General features: G+C 41.4%; 1 pseudogene; it reads right to left on the minus strand.

The window, feature by feature from the left end:
• Positions 1-921: 921 nt before the first annotated feature.
• Positions 922-1,078, minus strand: LOC121136227 (annotated as a pseudogene).
• Positions 1,079-7,880: the final 6,802 nt, after the last annotated feature.

Raw genomic sequence — 7,880 nt, forward strand, 5'->3', positions numbered from 1 at the left:
TCAATATAGGAAGCTAATGTGCAAAATACTTGGAAATAATAGCAATGTGAATGGTAAAATAACTTGCATTATCATGACCTAATATGGGTGGCCAATTCCAGCTATGGCAGTTGTAATATTTTCATGAAATAAAAGACTACTCCAAATACTTAGAGTGCTATGAAGTCTTTGTCACCAACAGAATTAACTTGCATATTAGTAAACAGTAGAAAATAACAAGGAACTTTTTTATTTCTTTAAAATTTTCCTTTGTTTTCAACAACTTAATTATTTTTTTGTTTTTGTTTGAGACAGGGTTTCACTACATTGTTTTGGAGGCTGTTATGGAACTAGCTCTTGTAGACCAGGCTGGCCATGAACTCACAGAGATCTGCCTGTCTCTGCCTCGTAAGTGCTGGATTTAAAGGCGTTCACCACCAACACTCGGAAACAACTCAATCAGTAAAGCTGAAGAATTCTAGACGCAACAGGGAACCAGTAATTTTTCTTAAAGCTATGGAAATTAACTAGAGCATACCATGTACCCTGTGATAGTTCTCATACAACTGTCAGCATTAAGAAGGCTTTTGAAGTTGTGTTGGGGGAGAAGACATGCTCCATGTAGGTAAGAAAAACAGAGTATTTGTTGCTTCAATGATACATATTTCAACAATATGTACCAAAGAGATCTGTCTCTCTCTGTCTCTCTCTCTCTCTCTCTCCCTCCCTCTGTCTGTCTCTCTGTCTCTCTGTCTCTGTTTCTGTCTCTCTCTATCTCTCTCTCTCTCTCACACACACACACACACCCAAACACACAAAGACACAAAAACTCACACACAAACACACACTAACAGGCACACATGTGTGTGAGCACATTCCACAATGTGAAACACTTGAGTAGGAAGGAAGCACATTTGTCCCTGGCTTTGGACTTAAAGAAGCAACTGGTTTCCTGGCTTTGGAGTAGCATAAATTGAAAACAAGAGAAAATGTGTTAGAAAATAGTTGACTTGAAATTAGATTTAAAAGTTGCCAATGTATTCTGCACATTATAAGTTCAGTACTTCACTTGATCTTAGCCAAAAGGCCGAGAAGCGATATAAGTTCAGTACTTGGATTCAGCTTTTTTTGTATCCTTACACTCCTGCTTTGAGCTCTCCTACGGTAAAAGACAGCTAACTTTCTCTATAAGTGAATCTGAAGTTCTTGATAGGCTGTGACTGTCTTAATGCAACCTGTGTCAAATTATCAAATAGCTTCTTTTCCATAGTTATCCACAGTCCTTTCAACACATGAACACAGAGAAACAGCCATTAAATGCAGGAGTTTATGGACAGAAATGCAGTAGTTATGCTGGAGTAAATATGTGGCACCGGGCTGGAGAGATGGCTCAGCGGTTAAGAGAACTGACTGCTCTTCCAGAGGTCCTGAGTTCAATTCCCAGCAACCACATGGTGGCTCACAAGCACCTTGAGATCTGGTGCTCCCTGCTGGCACACAAGCAGAAGACAGTATACCTAATAAATAAATAAAATTAAAAAAATATGTGGCACCATTTTAAAAATGATCCCTAAGATAAATAACAGGGATGGGGGTCTGGATAAATCAAGGGATCAGCATCTCAGGAAAGAGTGGACAGTGAGAGTCTTCCCAAGGATAAACTCCTGTGCTTAGGAAGCTCCCTTAGACTTCCAGGCTGTCACACAATCATATGGGGAAGGAAGCACAGACAATGTGTTAAGTTCCACCAGGTATCAAACAGGCTCTGAAAGTCCCAGTCCTTTCCTAGGATCACAGCCCAGCATTGCATTGCCAAATTAGCCAGCCAGCATCAAGGCCCTTGTTACTGGACATTGTCCTCTGCGCCCTTCCTTGGTGTCTCTCTGGGGATGTGCATCAAAATCACTCCAAAGCTCCTCAAACAAGGGCAGATCCTCTCAGAGTTCCTAATGGATTTTCTGACAGAAATGAGCTGAGAGTCTGCCTTTCTAGCCAATCTCCTTATTGCAGAAACCTGGGAAAGAACTGAGCCCCTAGTGGAGAGACTCTGGTCTTGGGACATCATGCTCAAATGCTTAGGGGAATCTTTTGTGAGGCAGCTCACTTCTAGTTTATCCACTCAACCAAATTCCCTATGCAGCTGCTCTTTCCAAAATCGGGATGTATCATTTGCTTCGAGTCTACTTTGGTGACCCACACTGCACCTTCCCAACATTTCCAAGCCCTAACAAACACCTCAGTGTCAAACTGTCAGGGGACAGAAAGAGGGATCTTCTGTTCCATGCTGCAGCCGCCTGTTGGCACAGTGGCCTGAGCCTACGAACACTTGTGGCTCGAGAGCTGCAGAGGGAGAGGCAGGAGAAAAGAGCCACAGCCCAACTCCCTCTCTACCTCCATCACAGTCCAACTCCCTCTCCTCTTAAGCCCCTGTCTAGCCTTCCATGTTAAAGAAGCTGCCAGACTGGTGCTTCTTCATTTTAAATACTCTGCTTCACTACCTGCATTGTCACCCAGTCGTCAGCATCTGTGATGTTCAGAATCCATTCTTTCCACCCCTGCAGGGCTGTATTGAAGGTGCTTTACTCCAGCCAGAGATGTCCTGCTCTGGACGCTAGATGGCACTACAATTTGAATAGTGAAATCTCCCAAAAACTATCAGGGAAATGGGAATAAAAATCAACTGGAAAGAGCAAAGTTTCATGTGCCTGGAGTTTTTCCTCATCAAGGAAATGGGGATTTGTTACCTTAGTTAAAAACAGATTTTTGAGGGTTTGAATGGAAGCACAAGCAGGAACCGTCCTGAGGATGAAAATGCAGGTGAATTAGAGAAAGAGCCTTCAGGAATCAAGGCACTTAAATTATCAATCATCCAGATTCCTGACCTCACACATTCCTGGGAAATGCCCTAAATGCTCAGTAGAGAACAAAGTAGATTTTTCTAGGGCACTGACAATGTTGGAATCTGCAGAAATAAAATATAAAGAGGCAGCATTGAAAGGAGTTTGGCTGTTCCTGTGTGTGTGCGTGTGTGTGTGTGTGTGCGTGTGTGTGTGCAAGAATAAATATATGTCTGTGTAATTGTGCTCTGGCTATTTATGTTTATGTATGTTTGTGTGTATGTGCATCTGTGTGTTTTCATATGTCTGTATGTGAGTGTCTGTAGAATGTATTCTCTGTTTATGTGTGAGAGGCAGAGAGTTTATCTATGTCTGTGTACCTATGGGAGTATTTCTGAACATATATGTTTTATTATGTGTCCACGCATGTGTGTCTTTGTGATTGTGCTTCTGTGTGTGATTCTTGTGTCACCCACAGTGTATATGTATGAGAGTATCTGTCTGTGTATATATCTATATGTCTCTCTGTTGATCCGTATGTGATTTAATGTCTCTCAAAGGTAATTTGTTTACTGTATCCATGTGCATGGGTCTGTATCTTTTTTTCTTTTTCTTTTTATTAATATTTTTTCCATTTTAAATTTAGATAAGAAACAAGGTTGCTTCACAAGTCAGTACGAGGTCCCTCTCCCTTTCCCTCCCCTCCTCCCGTGCCCTCCCCCCATCCCCCCCCCGTTATCCCCTCATTCCCCCAGGGAGGGTGAGGCCCTCCATGGGGGTGTCCATAGTCTGTCATTTCATATAGGGCAGGGCCTAGACCCTTCCCCAAGAGTTCAGGGTGAGAGTGCACCTCACATTGTTCTATGGGAGTCCAGAGACCGTGTGTATACTTGGGATGGGTACTGATCTGCTGCCCAAGGCTCAATAGATTACCTAGGCCTCCTCACTGACACCCAGATTCAGGGGGTCTTGATCAGTCCCATGCTGGATTCCCAGGCTGATGCCTGGGATTCAAGAGTTAACCTTTGTCTGGTCAGCTGTTTCTGGGGGTTCAACCAGCCCAGTCTTAATCCCTTTGATCATCAGTCCTCCCTCTCTGATACTGGCTTTCTTGAGTTCAGCTCAGTACTTAACCAGCCAGTAAATGAAGTTACTGTTTCCCAGACTCTCTGGCCATAGGATTGTAGGCTGGCACTCCCCAGATCTATGACTAAAATCCATATATGAGAGAGTACATGCCATGTTTCTCTTTTTGTGACTGGGTTAACTCACTCAGGATGGTTTCTTCTGTATCTTTTTATGTGTGGCCAAATGTCTATGTGTGTGTGAATCTGTGTGAATGTGTCTGTGTGTTTCTGTGTAAGTTTACATGTGTGTGTGTCTGTCTGTCTTGGTGTGTTTGGGTGGGTTACTGAAACTCAATTTGTGTTTATTTTTTTGGTTTTTACGAGACAGGGTTTCTCTGTATTGTTTCACAGGCTATCAGGCCAGCCTGGCCTCGAACGCACAGAGATCCGCCTGCCTCTGCCTCCCGAGTGCTGGGATTAAAGGCGTGTGCCACCACCGCCCGGCCAATTTGTGTTTTTATGTGTTTCTGTGTATGTGTGTTTCTGTGAATGTGTGTTTGTGTATATGTCCTAGTATGTATCTAAGACTGCCTATGTGTCTGTTTTACTGAGAGTGTACCTGAGGATGTCTATGGCTGTGTGTTACTTTGTGGTGTCTGTGTCTTTGTGTCTGAGTATCTCTGAGAACCACTGTGTGTGTTTCTTTATCATGTCTGTATGTCTGTCTGTGTTTTTAAGTGCCCAATTTTGTGTGTCGTCTATGTCTGTGTTTGTGTCTGCATGGTTTCCCTGTGGGTGTGTCAATATGTCTCTCTGTGTCTATTTGTGAGTATAATTATGTGAGTGACTATATGTGTCTATATGATACTCTGTATGTCTGTGTGTATGTGAGTGTGTAAAAATCTGTGTTTCTGTGAGTGTATCTGTAGTGGATCTATGTGTTTATGTGTCTCTGTAAGAATGTGTTTATATGTGTGAATGTCTATGTGTGTCTGTGTGTTTTTGAAAGTGTGTGTGACTCTGATTTCTTTTGCTGCATTTGTGTGTTTGTATCTCCATTTGCTAGTGTGTGAGTGAGTATTTGTGTGTCTAAACTCCAAGGAATTCTGGGCATGAGTGCTTGAAACAGGGATGTGGACTAATGAACATGATGACAAAGCATATATGGAAACTAAAGAGTAAACCTAAATGAGAAAAAAATTATCCAATTGCAGAATATAGAGAGAGTGAGAGACAAAGAAGAGACAGACAGAGATGGAGAAAGACAGAGATTACAAGAGAGACAGGGAGAAAGAGTGATGCTGTGCTTATGCTCATACACAAATAGGCACCATTATCATTGAGTGTCCTGGTCCTAAACAAGAGGAGAGTCCCTGCAAATAAGCCATAGGTTTTACATGCGTGTTTCCAAGAGTCTAAATCCAGTCTCCATTGCTGACTTTACACCATTCCTTATGTCACTAACACTGGATAGAATTTCTTCAGATAGATAAAATCACAAACATCCTACTGGCTGTCCAGTAATTTCATGTGGTTCACATATTAAGACTTGCAGAGAGATTCCAGAAATATGCAGCTTTTAAATATCAAAGTCTCTGAAAAAATGGAACTGATACCCGCAAAATTCACACCTATCTCTTAAATATTTTCCTATTGGAATTCATGCTTTGTCCCCGAAATTTCCTGAAGACACACTTTAAGCTTTTTGTCCAATACTAAAATTGTCTGGTCCCAAAAGAGTTACCTAGAGCAGAGATTTTCTCTCTTTACCCAATCTCTATTGTTTTCCCATAACTGAAATTTACCCAAATAGTAACATTATGCATCTTATGGTTTTATAATCTGAAATCTGAGTTCCAAAAATATCTTTTAGTGTTCTGATATATTCCAAAACTAAAAAATTTTACATTTCATGTTATGTGGTGTACTGAAAATACAGGTGTACCAAAATATTACAGATAATAACTTTAAGGCTATATGCATGAGATGCATGAAAAATAAATAAACTCCTGTTTAAAGTGTGTCATGCACAAAACTTAAGTCCAAATGGATCAAAGACCTCAATATAAATCCAGCCACACTGAACCTCTTAGAAGACAAAGTGGGTGGTACCCTTGAACGAATTGGTACAGGAGACAGCTTCCTGAACATAACACCAGTAGCACAGACAGTGAGATCAACAATTAATAAATGGGACCTCCTGAAACTGAGAAGCTTCTGTAAAGCAAAGGACACAGTCAGCAAGACAAAAAGGCAGCCCAACTTGATCAGGCATTTTCATGCCTTCTGGGAGACACACTCACCTAACCAATGGCTACCTTTCTACCTGCTTCCCACATACATTATCCATAAATGGTCAGACCCATCCTAGAGAACGTTGCCCATATGGGCAGGTTGATAAGATGAGTGTCTGTGAAGCTGTTTGGAGGTACATCCTGTGAGAAAAAAAATAAAGTTTCCTGCCTGTGCCCTATTGACTCGGGTCCCATAATGGGGCTATAGAGAGAAATGTCCAGACTAGAATGAGATTAGAAGGGCTGGGGAGGGGCACAGAGTGGTAAATACTTGACTGAAAGGGAGGTTGTAGAGTTAGGGATTGAATGGGCAACAGATGTAAAAGAGCCTGGCAGATAATGTATTAATTCTTTAGCTAAAGGTGAAATGACTTTTGCTCATAGTGATCAAACAAGAAAGAAAAAAGACAAATGTGAGAAGAAATTGAGGAATCAAGCTGTACTCTTTCAGAGAGGCATATATTCCAAGTTTTATTTGTGAATTTAAGGGTGACCTAATGCCCAAAAATCTAAGGGAAAATTTTCATGAAGAGATAACAATGTTGAGTGTTGACTGCTTAAGAAATTGTTTTTAAAATGGAGGGGTGGGCCCCTTACTCCCTAGGTTCATGGAACATTGAAGAAGAGGAGATAGAAAGACTTTAAGAGTTGGAAGGACTCCTACACAATAGCTTCTTCTACACTTGACAAGGAAGGTCTACTCATGAACTGACAGTAGCAGGGGCTGCCTGCAGAAGACCTGCACAACTTCAAGCCATTCAATATTCCAGCAGGAATAGAGAAGGAGCTCCTGACTCCTACCCTTAGCTGAGGAGCTAGGGGATATTTGGTGGATTCGAGTGGAAGGAGAGTCTGATTTCCATAGGTATGTGTGCCCTAGTAGATTACATATGCTCCAGAGCATGCACCATCATCCAAACATATATGGCCATCTCTAGTTGGACACAGGGAGCTATTGGGAAAGAAAAGGACATGAAATTTGGAAAGGAATGTGGAGGGGTCGGAGAGGTTAATGGGGAAAGGATATGATCAAAATTTTATCCATATGAAAATTCTAAAAGAAAACCAGTATTTTTGTTGAAATAGGTATAGTGATAATAAGGTTTTGGGAAATAGGTAGTAAGAAGAGCATTAGATTCACTCATGGGTGAGCGAAGGTGTAGCATAAAATTCAACTGTCTCATAGAAGCGTCTATGGATGCCAAAGGTACACCCTTAACATACATAATTAGTAGACTGATGATGCTGACATTAATTATAGAAATTTGAGTAAATTCAACACAATACTAAGTTGTAATGCAGAATTAGGAATAATAATTATTGTAGTTAAACATTTAAGCAATGAATACGTGAAATCAGTCATACTATAATGTTTTTAACTTTAATCTTAACATCTTAATAGATGATTTATAAGGATGTCTATATTACATATCTATATACATGAGAGGGGCCCTACTCTGCAGGAGACTATCAGGCCTTCTCCTCACACCCAGGGCATTTCTCTAATTCATTCCCAGGGAAGAGTGACGGTAGAGGTAGTCGCAGGGGTAAAGAGAGGCAAATGATTGGCAACAAAACTTGGGATGGTGACAGGACAGAGTGGGTGAAGTCACTGGCTGCCAAGCCTGACAACTTGGTGCTCACATGCTAGAAGGGGGATGATGGACTCCTGAACTCTCCTGTGATCTTGGTATGTGTACACT

The sequence above is a fragment of the Mesocricetus auratus genome, unplaced genomic scaffold, assembly GCF_017639785.1.
Source record: "Mesocricetus auratus isolate SY011 unplaced genomic scaffold, BCM_Maur_2.0 Super-Scaffold_100054, whole genome shotgun sequence".
Taxonomy (NCBI): Eukaryota; Metazoa; Chordata; class Mammalia; order Rodentia; family Cricetidae; genus Mesocricetus; species Mesocricetus auratus.